Below are 16,726 nucleotides of genomic sequence, written 5' to 3'. Positions count from 1 at the left end.
GCATCTCTCTGCTACTCTCCTCCCTCTATCTCGCGACCGGTCTCTAGTCTAACCTCGAAACCGTGAGAAACGACGGCGAGAGTAGTTTCGCAGTCCCTCACTCTCGATCAGGATCGCGGATTTATACTCGAATATTTCGACATCTCGTCGCCTTATCGCGTACACTCTCTCGAAAAACGTGTCAATTTATATTATATTTATATTATATTTATATTATATTATATTTTTATTATATTTATATTATATTATATTTATATTATATTATATTTATATTATATTTATTTTATATTTATTTTATATTTATTTTATATTATTGTATGCGTGTCGATGATCTGCACCGTATAATTTATGACACCCTGTATATGACAATTAATATCATATATATAATTAAATTCATAATAATTTTGAATCTCGGTTAACTAAGCAAAAATTGCATTTCTGATGTATTTGCATACATTCAATCATCTGCATCGTATAATTTATGACACCCGGTATATAATTATTAATATCGTATATTATACGTTTCTGATATGTTTGTATACATTTAATCGTCCGCATGGAACAATTTTTATTTATTTTTTATTTATTACTATTTATTTATTATTATTTATTATTTATTTATTATTATTTATTTTTTGAATCTTACATGACAGATATGTATCGTTGATGTAGAATAAAAGGCGATAAAAAAAAATGTACCATGCGATTCGCGTATCCTTCGGATCGAAACATCACGGTCGACGTCGACGTCGACGTCGATGTCGGCGGCGACGGCGGTGGCGGCTCGTTACCCTCGCCGTCGACGACGCCGCTCCCGGCGTTGCGACGCTCATCGATTCCAGGGGCGCCGCCCCTTCCAGCACAGCCGTGCCATCCAGTGACGTCACTGGTGCGCCCTGGCGCCCCATCGCTGCTGCGGTCGCCGACATCCCTCTCCCCTCCCCTCCCCTACCCCCTCCGGAATCGTACATCGGAATCGCGAATCCGGATTGTTGCTGTAACGGAGATGGGAAAAAGAAACCAAGTCGCAAGATAAATAGTTACGCAGTCACAATTAAATATCGAATTACACGGGAAAAAAGCTGCTTGATAGCTTGACTTAATTATTAATTGCAATATACATATCGTTGCAAAATAATATTTTTTCTGCTTTTATGGATTTTGCAATCAAAATTACCGCAATGTATGGCGGTGAAATGTGTTCAATGTAAACTGTATTGCTGGGGACGTGCATGTTTATCGTACTTCTTCCTGCTACCGATAGTTCCATGTTTCAGATATAATTAATTAGTAGAAAATTAAACAATGTATTAATATGGGGGAGAAACCGCGATGGTTTATATATTTTCAATCTTTCATAAATATACATAAACCAATAGTAGCATGAGCTATGATAATATTATTATCTACAATAATGCATTATTTATATAACATTATAATAATTCATGAAGAAAGTACTAATCAAGTAATAACGAGTTTATTATAATTTAGAGCTGATTTATATTTAGGGCCAAGAATTACAGGATTGCTAAAAATAACGGACTCAATTTTCACCAAAGAAAAGTACATTTAAAAAAATTATCAAATTTATAAAAAGATATTAATTAAATAACGATCGAGTTTATTATAACTGTGACTTATATTTAGAGCCGAGAATTACAGATCGCTAAAAAACGACGGACTCAATTTTCACCGAGGCAAAATACACTTTAGAGAATTATTAAAGAGAGTCTGCCCCATATACATTAAATCCATTTAATCCACATTTACTCCGAATTGAATTGTGATACGAGCGAGATAAAATAAATGATATCTGAAGACTGGAGAGGGTATCTGACGCATCTAAGCACCCGAAACAAAGCAGAGGCCCATCGTATCTAATCTCCTTGATATGCTTCAAGCACGTCAAGCCCAGGCCTTGAAACGTATCTATCCATCTCTCCGTCTGTCTGCGTCTCCCTTTCTTTTCCTCCCTCCCCTCTCCCTCCCCTCCTCTTGCTGGACCGCAGTCTGATCTGCGACGGCTCGATAATCGCGGGCGCATAATGCATCTAATTGCTAATCAAAGGTCCCGCCGACGCTGTACATGCATATATTATGTATGTATGCGTCATATATACGTACATACCGCGGTCCCGTAGACGCAGATCTAATATCAACTGTATACCCGCTATATACAGGGTGTTTCCGATGCGGCCGTCTGGAGGACGTCTTTGAAGCGGTATGGTAACTGCTCGGTTGGTTGGATAAACTGGGCTTTGAGATGCCCCCCCTCCCCATACGTACGCCATCAATCAAGGCGCGCGAATTAACATTGTAATTTCACGAGCGAGCGCACCCCCGAACGTATCACCTCCCGCTGATTGCTTTCGACTATTCCGTGAATGGTCCTTCAACCTGTTGGGCGAGGGTGAAATACGGTTGACGACGGTTTTGTATGAATTTTTTGTAAAAATGCGAAGCAGCAAGAAACCCTTTGCGTGAAATAAAAATCTGATTAAACCCATATAGCACAGAACATTGCAGCAATATTACAATATTGCTGCAATGTCGCAGCAATATCACAATGTTGCTGCAATATTGCTGCAATGTTCTGTGCTGTATGGGAAGAGAGATGTGTGTGAAGTTGGCATCTCAAGTCTCAGCATCTCACAAATAAACGTCAGATTTTGTTGCATCCAGCATAGTTCTACAGTTCCTGATAGGTTTTAACAATAGTTCCGTCGAATTAATTATAAATATTTAACTTTTAAAAAATGAGATGCCAACTTCCGAAAATATCCAACAGCATCTCATCATATTTCAAATATCTGATCACAAAGCAGTAATATTCCGCAGAGTTCTATCGCCTACGCACATTCTGTCAATAGTTCTGACGATTAAACTTCGTAGAAAATAATTTGTCATCACAAAACATATTTACGCGTACAGGGGTGAGATGTTGGTCGTAAATCACAAGTTCTGACGATTTTAATTGTTTTTTATAGTAAATTGATACTTCCTCTTTACGGTAGAAAAGAGTTCTCGATGATACAGTTAATAATTAATTTTTTAAACACTTTAGAATCAACGAGATGCCCGGCCTATACGTGTAGATATGAGATGCTATCCCTAAATCGGCAGTTCTAGCGATCTTAAATAATTTTTCTAGTAAATTAATATTCCCCCTTCACGCTTGAAAAGAGTTCTGGGCGATACAATTAGGATTTAATTCTTTTAAACAATTTAGAACCAACGAGATGCTCAGTCTATACGTATAGGTATGAGATGCTGGTCGTAAATCAACAGTTCCGGCGATTTTAATTGTTTTTTCTAGTAAATTGATACTTCCTCTTCACGGTAGAAAAGAGTTCTCGACGATACAGTTAATAATTAATTTTTTAAACAATTTAGAATCAACAATATGCCCGGTCTATACGTGTAGATATGAGATGCTATGCCTAAATCGGCAGTTCTAGCGATCTTAAATAATTTTTCTAGTAAATTAATATTCCCCCTTCACGCTTGAAAAGAGTTCTGGGCGATACAATTAAGATTTAATTCTTTTAAACAATTTAAAACCAATTAAATTTTTATTTAATTTTTTTATTAATTGATTTACGACCAGCATCTCATACCTATACGTATAGACTGAGCATCTCGTTGGTTCTAAATTGTTTAAAAGAATTAAATCCTAATTGTATCGCCTAGAACTCTTTTCAAGCGTGAAGGGGGAATATTAATTTACTAGAAAAATTATTTAAGATCGCTAGAACTGCCGATTTAAGCATAGCATCTCATATCTACACGTATAGACCGGGCATATCGTTGATTCTAAATTGTTTAAAAAATTAATTATTAACTGTATCATCGAGAACTCTTTTCTACCGTGAAGAGGAAGTATCAATTTATTAGAAAAAACAATTAAAATCGCCGGAACTGTCGATTTACGACCAGCATCTCATACCTATACGTATAGACTGAGCATCTCGTTGGTTCTAAATTGTTTAAAAAAATTAAATCCTAATTGTATCGCCCAGAACTCTTTTCAAGCGTGAAGGGGGAATATTAATTTACTAGAAAAATTATTTAAGATCGCTAGAACTGCCGATTTAGGGATAGCATCTCATATCTACACGTATAGACCGGGCATATCGTTGATTCTAAATTGTTTAAAAAATTAATTATTAACTGTATCATCGAGAACTCTTTTCTACCGTGAAGAGGAAGTATCAATTTACTAGAAAAAACAATTAAAATCGCCGGAACTGTCGATTTACGACCAGCATCTCATACCTATACGTATAGACTGAGCATCTCGTTGGTCCTAAATTGTTTAAAAGAATTAAATCCTAATTGTATCGCCCAGAACTCTTTTCAAGCGTGAAGAGGGAATATTAATTTACTAGAAAAATTATTTAAGATCGCTAGAACTGCCGATTTAGGGATAGCATCTCATATCTACACGTATAGACCGGGCATATCGTTGATTCTAAATTGTTTAAAAAATTAATTATTAACTGTATCATCGAGAACTCTTTTCTACCGTGAAGAGGAAGTATCAATTTACTATAAAAAACAATTAAAATCGTCAGAACTTGTGATTTACGACCAGCATCTCACCCCTGTACGCGTAAATATGTTTTGTGATGACAAATTATTTTCTACGAAGTTTAATCGTCAGAACTATTGACAGAACGTGCGTAGGCGATAGAACTCTGCGGAATATTACTGCTTTGTGATCAGATATTTGAAATATGATGAGATGCTGTTGGATGTTTTCGGAAGTTGGCATCTCATTTTTTAAAAGTTAAATATTTATAATTAATTCGACGGAACTATTGTTAAAACCTATCAGGAACTGTAGAATTATGCTGGATGCAACAAAATCTGACGTTTATTTGTGAGATGCTGAGACTTGAGATGCCAACTTCACACACATGGAAGAGAGATAAAAATCGAGAAAAATCTCGTTATTATATTCAACCGATAAATCCAAATCAAGAATGGAAGACGATGCAATAAACTTAGTTTATTGTTCGCATACTCGTAGTAGAGAGTACTTACTTTGCCATTAGTTATTCGAACTGGCCCTGCCACCTTTTCTTGCCTTTATCGCTACCCCCTTCTTTTTTCCTGGTCATCGCTATACTAATTCGCCGTTTACACGCACAGCTATTAATTTTACTCGCGCACAACCACCGGCTGGCGTTTAATATCGTCCCGAACTTAAGCCACGGCTTCATTAACTCGGAAACACCGCGCATTTTTTATTCGACCGTAAATGGGAGTACTGGATGAAAAGATTATTCCTGTTATTTGCATTTTGAGAAGAAATTTATTTAACGTCTCTTTATCGCGCTGCTGGCCCACTTTAACTTATATTTCACGATGACGCAATAATATAATCGCGATTTTACGTTTCTAAACAATAGGAAAAAAATGTGAAATTAGATTTAAAAAAAGAGGATATTTTTGAATCTTAAAATACGAAATTCAAAAGTGCAGTTCACGAAGGATTGTTGCAATATTATTTTTAATTTATTGCACGTGTGATAATTTGTTTTTTTTTATTTAAACGGAAAGCTAGAAGAGCAAACTTTGACCGAGCGACTTTCATTCATTTACTCGTGCTTATTTCTCAAGTTGAAATGTATATCAAGGGACTGACAATGGGGGATGAAGGGAGAAACCGAGAGACAGGAGAGCGAGCTACCTTTTCCATCCGAGCTTCCCCTTTTCCTAAGCGCCTAAAGTCGGAATCAATTTCTTCGACGCCACCTGCGCCACCGTCGCTTGGAATTATATATTTCGTTAGGGTGACACGAGAAGAGTTGAGGAAACGCAAGGGTGATATTCGAGGTGCTTCCGACTGATCCTGAAAAATTACACAAAGCGCGTAAAACGCGTGATCTGAAAATTGAAGTCTTTTTTTTGAGCGGACGTAGAAATATTCCCAAAAATTCCGGATATATTTTTTTGTCTTTTATGGGAATTTCTCAATTAATAGTGCACAATTTTAAAAATATATTATAGGAAAATATGCGTTATATAATCTAGTTTCATAAATAAATTTTATATTTATTTCAATCTAAATTAATCAACTTGTATATAATCTATTTTCAATCTAAATTAATCAACTTGTATCGATCTTATTTAAATAAACATGACACGTGGAGATATGCACTTATTTAGCTTCTATCCTGTCTATACGACGCAAAAGTACGGCGCGCGCGAGGTAATCAGCCCGTACTTTTTGGCTACCCGGTGTGCGATGCGTGCATAATAACAACGCGGCGCATAGCGGTCCGGATGCGTAATGCGTGTATAAATCAGGGCGATATCAGAACGTCGGCTTGTTTCACATGCTCTGCACCAACCGAGATGCATTGCACCCGCGACGGAAGGAGGGATATGCTGCGCTTGCAGCCCGGGACGGGGGGAGGGGCGGCTGTTTACGGTCGTCGAGGTGAGGAAACCGTGGTTCCTCCCGATCGGCATAATCCTCCGACCGGTGTTGACCGGTGTCGGATCTTTAATGGAGACGCACGTTCGGTTCGGTTAGAGTTCGTTCGGTATTGTTTCGGTGCCATTGTGTTCATGCCATCGGAGAAAATGACGGATGATGACGGATGACGACCCACGTACATCCAGTGCAAACACTGATGATAACGATTCTTATCTCATGTTTCTTCCTCTCTCGTTCTTCGAGAGAGAAGAGTCCTCGATGTTCAGTCAGGGATTTTAAGAATCCCTGAGAAGTAGCGTCTTTAATTTATTAGTATTAAGACCCCCTGGCGCCAGAATGACACTTGTATTATTTCTACAAAAGTGAAATTTTAATGAATAACGTGATTATAGTTTGAATGGACCAACACCGAAGAGAAAGATAAATACAATTTTAATCTGACAGGCAATTTTGCTTATTTATTATATAATTCTGGATCAGTTCAAAGTCAATTTTCCTATAATAAGGATATCAAAAGATGTTACACAATTTTTATATACATACATACACTGTCGGTCAAAAATATTGCATAACTTGTAGAAATAACAACGTCGTTTAATGAATAAAAATATAAATATTATCAAATTATATTTTATTACTATTATTTTATGCATTAATAATTTTATGGAATTTAAGCAAAACGACTAGGGAGAAAAAAATAAAAAACTTGATGATTTATTTGCGTTGTCCATATTTTTTGGGGATGATGCAATACTTCTGACTGGTACTGGATATATATAGGGTGTTTCTTAAAAAGTGTGAAAAATTTTAGACTATTCTTTGTCGAAAATTAAGGGGAATTTTTCATATAAACATATACTTCTTCATCCCTCTCTGTGGAAAATGGAGGTAAAAATTAAATTTTTATTTTTTAGGTGTTTAGGTTTATATTATAATTTTGTTTTTGTTCCAATTTTTCCAATATTTACTCTAATTTTATTTTAAAATTTAACTTCTCGTAATTCGAAACCTATGCTATTTAGCATCGTGCCGTGCACGATAACGTATTTTATTTTTTTTCTTGAAAACTACTGATTTTATGAAAAAATAAAAGAAATGAAAAATTTCTAAATAAATCAAACTTTTTAATGCATATTTTTAGATGATCATATTCCGACCCATAAAAAAGTTCTAATAAAAAATTGAATAGGGGTTGCTAGTTTCATCTTTTTATAACAATACGGGAGGCTGAAAAAAATATTAATAAATAACCTTTTTACTAATAGAAAATATCCACATCTAATTTCATTTCTTTAACTTGTTCCAAATTTGAGAAAAAAATAAAAACCTAATTTTTACCCTATTTTTGAAGGGGTATAACTCTACAGGGAGGGATGTAAGAATATATGTTTATATGAAAAACCCCCCTTAATTTTCGACAAAGAATCATCTAAAATTTTTCGCATTTATTAAGAAACACCCTGTATATATGATTTAGAAATTATAAAAATAATTTTATACAGCAATTTCTCGAGAAATGAGAGAGGGAAAGAGGAGAGAAGTGAAACGCAGCGTTCACCAAGGATAAACTACGGTTCAAACGGGCGAATCAAACGAAATTTATCGCCGTTGTCATTCGGCGTTGTTTCGTCTATCTCTACCTCGCATTGTCAATATTAATCAGGCTTATTGTTTCGTTTCGCGGCAAATTGTATCGCGGCGCGCAGAAACTCGACAACCGTAAACTCCACGATCGAGCTCGCCCTTCAACCCCCCCCGCGAGAGTCGCACCACCACGTAATTCAACCAACCACTCTCCCATCTCCCCTTCCTCCCCTTCTCTTCTCTTCTCTTACGCACGACCGATGGTCGCGGCTGTTTTGTGCGTGCACCCGGTATATTACGCTCTCATCCTTAATACACTTACGCGCGCACAAAGAGTTCCTCGCTCTTTGTGCCCTCCTTTCCCCCTGCGATTTTCACGGGGGTAATATTCTCTGGTCTGAAAGCGACCCCTCTCTCATATCCCTTGAAAAGCAAGGCGCGGGAAGAAGGGGGAAGGGGGCAGAGAGAGGTCTTTCGATTCTCGTCGATACAGATCGCCGCAAAACGAAGTTTCGATTCGACGTTCGGGATCAAAGGGAATTATTGCGTGCGGAGATCCATACATTTGGTGCAACGTTAACGATACAAAATGCCTGACAGGTTTGTTTAATTTTTAAGCGCGTCGTGCACATCAATTGACAACAAAATAATTAAATTTATCAGACAAGAGGGAGAATGTTGTGACGTTGCCGTCCCAACGCGCGTCCATCCGCCCCGGGAAATCTGGACGGGGCGCGAGCCGAGCGGCCGCGCCAGAAAAAGATTGCGAGAGCCGTATCGAAATCTCCGGAGGGACGAGCTATTGTTATAATTTTGCGTCATTACTAATTGTTTTTATTTTTTTTATTTATTATTTTGTACGTCGGGCAACCCGCCGGTAAACAACCGGAAGAGGCCGAAGAAGAATCCTATTTACGACCACTGGTACTACGTTGACGGCCTCCGATTCGAGAACGGAGATAGCGCCCGAGGAGCAGGACAGAGCCGAGTCGCGGGTGGAATTCACCCCACGAAAAGAGGAGGAACAGCGGAAACCAAAACGGCTGTCAAGGACTGGAATCGGCGCTACCCTCCGAGGACAGAAGACGGACGATCGGCATAAAAGAAGACCGCCGACAGCAGGGTCGCTAAGATTCTGATTTTCGAATTATCAGGGCCATTACGGGCCCCGATACGGCGTTGTTGCAGGGCGCATTGATATCTCGCGTGTCGCGGCGCTATTGGCCGCGAATCCGCGCACCCCTGCGCGCAGGATTGACGCCGCTATCGACCCTGGATCGCGAGATCCAGGGAGGGATTCTGGTGCGGTCGCTCTTAGCGAAAAGTCGCTCGTGTCAGAGGATTTTTTTTTGTTTTGTCGTCTTAAGTGTCGTCGTCGGAGATTAGGGCGAGCGGACAAACCGAGGACCATCCCCGGGCCACGGGAGGAAGTATCGGTGAGGTTGCCCATCGCTAATTTGTGAGCCACGTACGCGATTTCGTCCGCGGAACGGCCGCTCTGTCGCCGTCGCCATTTTCGTGTCTCGTTGTCGCTCGGTCTTTGTGCCGAGCTTCCAATTTTCGTGTATTTCGGGCGACCGGAGACAAGTGACCGAGGCATCAAGGACGATCGTAACGTCGGCCGTAGTCGATAAGGAATTGTTCGTCTCTCTCTTCGTGATTCGGAGTGTTGTAAAACGCGTAGCGACCGGCTCTCGTATATCGACCACGTGCGCGGTAAATCGCGGTAGATTGCATTCGCTTTTCGTGCAGTCGAAAAGAATTGTCGACGCCGCGTAAGACATCCCCCTGATCGATCTTCGTGCGACTTTCATTATTAATTAGTATGCATGTGAGTGTGTGACAGTGTGCGTGTCGTGACGTTGCGAATGTTGTGCCGTCCTTGTCGCGCTCGTTACGTGTATGACTTGCGCTTCTTTCGAGATATTTGTCGGGCGTGTGAATGTGTCGCGGTGGGCGATAACTTACGGTAAACTAAGAAATCGCCGAAATTAGGGAGCTGCGCGTGAGTGAAAAGACGTTACGCCGAAAGGAGAATAAGCGGCATCCGACGGCTAGCGAATATCAACCGCATTGATCTTGTTCGTCGCAAGCGAGATTTCCCGTCTTCGCAAATTGCTTGATTACTCTCGCTCAATTAGTAAGCCTCTTTTCGAACATAGGGCTGTCGGTAAAAAGAGCGAGTGAAAGGATCATGCAACAAGATCTGTGAAATTGAGTCGTTAATGAGGTTGTCGAAATTTCCGTTACGATCTCGAAAAGCCGTTCGGTTTCGCAAAGTCCGGCCATAAAAACGGGCTCGGAGGACGATAAATGTCAACGCGTTCTTATAGTCTCAATTTCGTATTGTTATTGTTATCACCGCTGCCGAAGAAGTGTCCGTGGAACGTTACTTCAAAATTTCAAATGTATATTAACCGTAGTTATATTTCGATAATTCAGACTTGCTAATTATTGTCATTATTATTCCTTTCGGGGATTCATTAATTCTTTTCCTTTATATTCTTTTCTATTATATTTCATTTATTTAAATAAATTTGTTATATTTTCTTTTACATTAAATTCGCGTAATTTTATTTGAGTGTTAGCCTTTCGTGATTGTTAAAGTCCGTTGTGTTTGTCAATTTTCGTAATCACCGACAATCTCGCATAAAATAATTAGATATTCCTTTCAACAGACCCTGCCCCTCTACCGTTAAGTGAGCTAGTCGGCCCGTGGCGAAACAGGCTAACGTTTTTCGCGTCATTCTGTCGTTTTAGCGAACTGATACATACGTGAGAGACCGTATCTGGCGCCCAACTTCGAGATCTCGAGACGGCCTTCGCTTCGCCGCGGCTTGCGCGAGAACATCCTCCATCCTAGTTCCCCCGAGCGCGGGTAATCTCTCTGCGTCTCGCGTTTTTGACGACGTTTCATTCCCCACCTTTCTATCTCTCTAACATCCGAGGAAAATTCACAAACATTAAAAGGAACACGTCGCAATGTATATAAAAATGTAAAACAATTTAATTCAATTTAATTCACACGCGTTTCGAGAAAATTATATTTATAACATATATTTATAACATATATTTCTAAATAAAATAATACATTTTTAGTATAATTAAATTGTTTAAATAATTACCGAATAAATGTAAATTCCGTCAATATAATTAATTTTAATAAATTAAACCTATCCTTTATATAGGATTAAATATTTTTAAATAATTTTTAATATTGCGAAAAAAAAGAAATTCAAAGGACTGAGTGATAAAAAAAGAAAGAGAGAAAAATCAAATTCGAAAGATTGCTAAGACCGTAAGAAATTGTATTATGATTTATGCTTTCGAAAATTAGAATTTTCGATCTTTTCGAAGCATTATTTACGCATTTTGCGCAGCTCCTGGAAAAAATTATCTCGTCGTGATGAACGGCCGTGGCCGTAACTTCGCGTTAGCGATTTTACGAGGAAAATACCGCCCGCCGCGATCATATATTTATTAATGCGAAATTATAATGCAGGATACACGAGCGTTATATCTTATCCGAAAGAACCGCGATAAGTCCAATACCAAACGTTACTACTACGCTGTATACTGAAAAAAAATGTTAACTAAATGCGTTTAGTCGATTATCATTCTTTTAGTTGGATATTTATGCATTTAACTTAATATGATGTATTTTAACTTAAATATTTAAATACTTCAATTAAAGGAATATGATAACTAATTTGACATAACACATTTAGTCAAGTTAATGACTTTTTTCTCTCAGGAACGGATCAGCTAGAGTGCAAAGCACATAGAAAAATTGGAAATAAAATAGAGAAAACTTAATCTTTATCAAAGAACTTTGCGCTCTTGCTTGGCTTCCTCAGGTTTCCTCTCGATAAGAGGAAAATGGGGGCGGAACATTTCAGGGTCGCAGGTAGCACAGGTAGCAACCCGGTCTTTTTCTCGAGGGTGGGTTCAAATGATCGTCCTGTGAGGGCGAGAACAGCTGCTGAAACCTGACGATCGCCAGCTGCGATGCTCGAGAACCTCCGCTGCTGAACTGAAAAGATCCTGCTCCTCGAATTTAACGAGGACGTTGACCTCGAAACTTTAGCACGCGTGAAATTTTTACGTTTAGATACTACACGAAAAATGACGAATTATATTGCTATTACAAGTTATGTAACTAGTGTATAATTAATATATTTTCATGCCTGATTTATGTAACGTGAATTATAATTATTAATATTTATATAGTTAACAAAATTAACGAAATTCTGGGATAATATTTGCTATATTTTTATATGGCTAATATTTATGTAACTAATATTTTTAGCTATATTTATGTAACTATTATTTGTTTTATTTATTTATTTATTTATTTATATTTGTTTTATTTACTTATTTACATTTTAATATATTTATTTTCATTATTAGTACGAATAATCATGTGTGGCATAACTTTTTGATTTTTTGCGAACGAAAAATATTCCACAACCGATATGTTATTCGGATTTTCTAGCTTGTCGCAAATACTCGTGAATACTCGAATTCCTTCCGCGCTCGGGCGTATAGTTGAGAGAGAAAGATTCTACTCTTTGTTAAATCATACAGATAGTTTACTCGTCGCACGACAAACGAAAGTTATGCAAAATCGATGACAGTTAAGCGTGGAATCGCGTTTTCAGCCTTTCATTTCAAACATATAGCACCGCATGCCATTAAAATCGCATTAATCTTCTCATTCGCGTATGTACTCGAGTGTAAATAGATGGCACATTTTTGAAAAATTCGTTTGCAAAGTCGCGAGTTTCATAGGGAACTAACGTCTTTTACGGGGAGGAAAGGTAAAATTTATCCACGGTGGCACAGAAAGGGAGAAAGAGAGACGGGGGCGGGGGAGGAGAGGTAGCTTTTCGCGGTTTTGCATATTCAACGACTCGCGAGAACGTTATGGCAGCCGGGGGGGAGGGCGAAGGGGGGCTTTTTCGCAATCTCCCTCGTAAATGCTGATACGAGCCGTCCGTGAAACTCGCGGATTACTGATAAAATGCGCCTGCCGCGATGTAAGGCTCTCTTCCGACGACGATGTTGAAAGTTTCGGGATTTCTCTGCCGTTTTTATTATTGCGTTACGGTCGCCGCAAGACCTCGAGGACATAAAGATCCCACGATAGAAAAAAACCGCTGGCGGGATCCCCACGAGCGATTCTCGGCGATGCATTCTGTTGCGATTGTCGGCGAGTTTTAAAAAGAAAAAGCGGGTTTCTTTCTGTTCTTTCGGTTGGGAGAAAATTTTCGAAATCGTTTATGCGCAAAACACCAAGCTAAACCTATTTATTTTTCGACATTTTCCTCTCTCTTGTGTACTAACGTCAAAGTAGTCCTACCGAATTAAATGTCCAATTATATAATTAACTAATTAATTAATTAATAATTGTACTCTTGTTTTTCTCGTAATAAATATTCTCGCGCGAAATTAATATTCGATCGTGACTTATTGTAATCAATTTCTGACGGCAAATAAGTTGAGAGAAATAGGGTTCCCGACAAACCCTGAGAGACGTTTCGCGATATCCGCTTATTTATCCCGCGAGATAAGTGTTACGACGAGAAGGGGTTCCCCCTCGTGTCGCTTCGTCGCGAAGGGGCGACCATAAAAGCTCTGAGCAAACGATGACCTGGACCTTGGGCTGAATGAGCCAAAGCGCTCCGATTGGCCGCTATTTCGAAACGACCCTCCCGGCGTCGTCGTGTGCATCTCACTACAGGTCGTTCCAGACAGAAGAGTTCCAAAGAAACAAACTACATTCTAAGTCTTATTGCTCGAGAGATCTTCCTTTCTAGCGCAATGCATCCAGGACACCCTGTATCGCTGCACTGAAAGAAATTATCGTGTTCTAAGAAAGGTCTTCTCTCTCGCGTTAAAAATGAGCAAAGAAGCGAATTAATGGTTTTAAAAATAAATAAGAACCTTAAATAGATTCGCGTATGCGGTTTTCAAATTGACGAGTATCGATCTCATTTGTGGAGGAAATAAAATATTGAAAAATTGTGACATATAAAATGAAAAAGGTAATTACCAGAATTCACACAAATATGATAAGAGAGATAAATTCGACGGCGAATTAATAGATGAAAAATCTAAGTGAAAGATGGATGTATTTTTACGATTGCGACTTTATGATTAACGAAGGTTCGACACAGTATTACTTAAGACGAGAGATGATTTCTCGCTATACATGTTGCACGCTGCACGCGCTGCAGATGCATCAAAGGTGTCAGAAGTGACCACACCGGTTACTTACATAAGGCCTCCTTACGTTGTACAGCGGCAGAAATAATTAGCGCGCGACTAATATAAGCTCTCTTTATCTACATGCGAGACAACTTTTGTAATAACGCGATCAATTGCAAAAATAAAGCAATGACGATAACATTTTTTTTTACTCGTTTTGTACGGTTTAAAATTTATGCGATAGAAGATTCGCGCAAACAGTAATTAATTTTCAATCTAATCTCGTATCATTTTACAAGTTTATAATCTCGTCATTTTTTAATTTTAACTTTATATAATTTTATAATTTTATAATTATATTTTATTTTATAAAATTTTTTAAATTTTATAAAAATTATATTATATTTTATAATTATATATTTTAATTATATTTTATAATTATATAATTTTATAATTATAATCATATATGATTAAAAAAAATTTATTTGTTCTATAAAATCTCAATTTAAAAGACATGCATATATAAATGTGCCATGTGAATACGTGTTTTTAATTCGATTGCGTGCGGGCAGTGTTCCAAAAATGAATATTGGAGGCTGAAACATTGGAATTTAACGGGTGATAATATAATTAATACGGTGATATAATTTTCGGCTGCATTAATTAGTATATATCGTATTAATTATTCAAAACTAATCGGGACAACTGGCTCAAAGCTAGCAATTAATGTTTTCGCTGTGGCTGGCGACAAGAGACTGCCGGTTCAGACAATACCATCCCGTTCGGACAATGCTTCGGGGGTGAACCACGAGGAGGAGGAGGGTTTACGCGAGCCAGGGAGGAGGGAGGCGGGGGTGAGTTTGCACGTTTAGTATACGTAGACGATAAACAAGGTTGTACAAACGTGTCAAGCAGCTCGACAAACCATAACGGATGATTTATGAGTGAAGTTTCGTGAAAGGAATTCGCGGCGCGCGTTACGTCAAGGTTTTCGATCTGACGTGTCAGAAGGTATTCTTTTTAAGCCTCCTCTGCCCCGAGAGAGAACGTCGCGTTGCATTTACGTCTCATCCGCGAATTGGCGGTTAAAGCATTAGAGCTGGAATTTTTTTTCCGCGACGATTAATCTTCTTCAGCTCCAGCGAACGTGAAAGAAAAATTGAAATTTTGCGGTGAGAGGAGAAATCGAAAACGCGATCGGCCCATTAATCTCGATCCGAGTAAATATCCTTTAAACTACCTCCCAATATCTCGCAAATTATCTCAACAAAATTACCGGGAAAATGCGAAATAATTAATAACTGCTAAACAACAGATTGCGCATATATTGCCTTCGACTCGAAATTATTATTCTCAATCCGCGATACAAGAATATACATTTATTAATTCCAAAAGATAATTAAAATTTCACATTTTCCACTTTAGAAGCTTTCGTTAATTTTCAACCATTCAATAAAATCTGACGGAGCTTTTCGCGCCGATTTTCAATTATTATTTAGACTCATAGCGCAAAAACATTTACTATGCAAGTTTGAAAAAATGGATAAAACATTAGAGAGAGAAAGAGAGAATTTTTTCATGAGATTTATATTAAATTTTGAAGACTTTTAACATTTTCAACCTGAAGAATCTGCTCTGGATTCCACGCACGTGCTCGAATATAAAATATATATATCGAGTATGCAATGTATTATAGGATACATGTGTCTCAGGCGTCGGTGACATGCGCGGGTACACGTGTACCTGGTTTGGCGATCGATAGGAAACAGTTTGGACATCGGTATCGTACCCGCGCGTCATCAAACGGCCGATCGGCAGACGTGGCCGACCAATATATGTACACCTATAACGTTACACATATCGTCGTTAGGCTTAACATCGATTAACATACCGGGCACGCGCGCGCGCGCACGTGCGCCCCACACGCCCTCGAAGCCCAAGCGTCCCGTCATTCGCATGTTTAATTAATCCGCGAGGGATTAGCGCGATGATTAAAATAGCACGCCTGCAAAATTGTTTCAACCGAGTCTAGTGTCCAAACTAGTACGGAAATATGCGTATTTAATGCCGAGTTTTATCAGAATAAAATGGAATTTTTCAGAAGCAACGAATATTTTTTTGTGAATTTTAATCGATACAATTTTTTTATTTTATGTACACTTGATCTCTAAAGTTAAACTCGCGGTAAAAGTTGTCTAATGCCTGTTTCTACCAACGTCGTTTAACTTAATCTTAGCTTAACTCATTCTTTGTCTCTTTCTAAAAGAACAGTTAGAAGGAGACAAAGAGTGAGTTAAGCTAAGATTAAAGTTAAACGACGTTGGTAGAAACAGGCATAAGAAGTATAAAAGTGTAGAGAGTGGAAAGCTGTTCTTTTGGAGGAAGAGAAAATGAAATATTCGATACGAAAGATTAAACAAGGGGGAAATTAAATGGTAAAATTTTATAAAAATTTTTTATCAAGAGAAGCAGATTTTAAAATCA

At 38.3% G+C, this 16,726-nt stretch overlaps 1 protein-coding gene across 3 annotated transcripts in view; it reads left to right on the top strand.

Annotated features, from left to right (window-relative positions):
- The window catches only part of LOC145959279 (serine/threonine-protein kinase NLK-like), a 143,842-nt gene that overhangs the window by 19,020 nt on the left and 108,096 nt on the right, over window positions 1-16,726 (top strand). The window contains exon 1 of one of the 3 annotated variants that reach the window (XM_083077957.1): window positions 9,448-9,468. The exons of the other annotated variants lie outside the window; for them this stretch is intronic. The gene's annotated coding sequence lies outside the window, so the exon portion shown is untranslated. Of the gene's footprint in view, window positions 1-9,447; window positions 9,469-16,726 lie in introns of those variants that run through there. 3 annotated transcript variants of the gene reach the window in all.

This window comes from Camponotus vicinus, unplaced genomic scaffold (assembly GCF_025532165.1).
Source record: "Camponotus vicinus isolate PSW18456_S1 unplaced genomic scaffold, iyCamVici1.0 SCAF_1, whole genome shotgun sequence".
Classification (NCBI taxonomy): Eukaryota; Metazoa; Arthropoda; class Insecta; order Hymenoptera; family Formicidae; genus Camponotus; species Camponotus vicinus.
The sequence above is the reverse complement of the archived record's forward strand: the minus strand, read 5'-3'. Positions and strand labels throughout refer to the sequence as shown.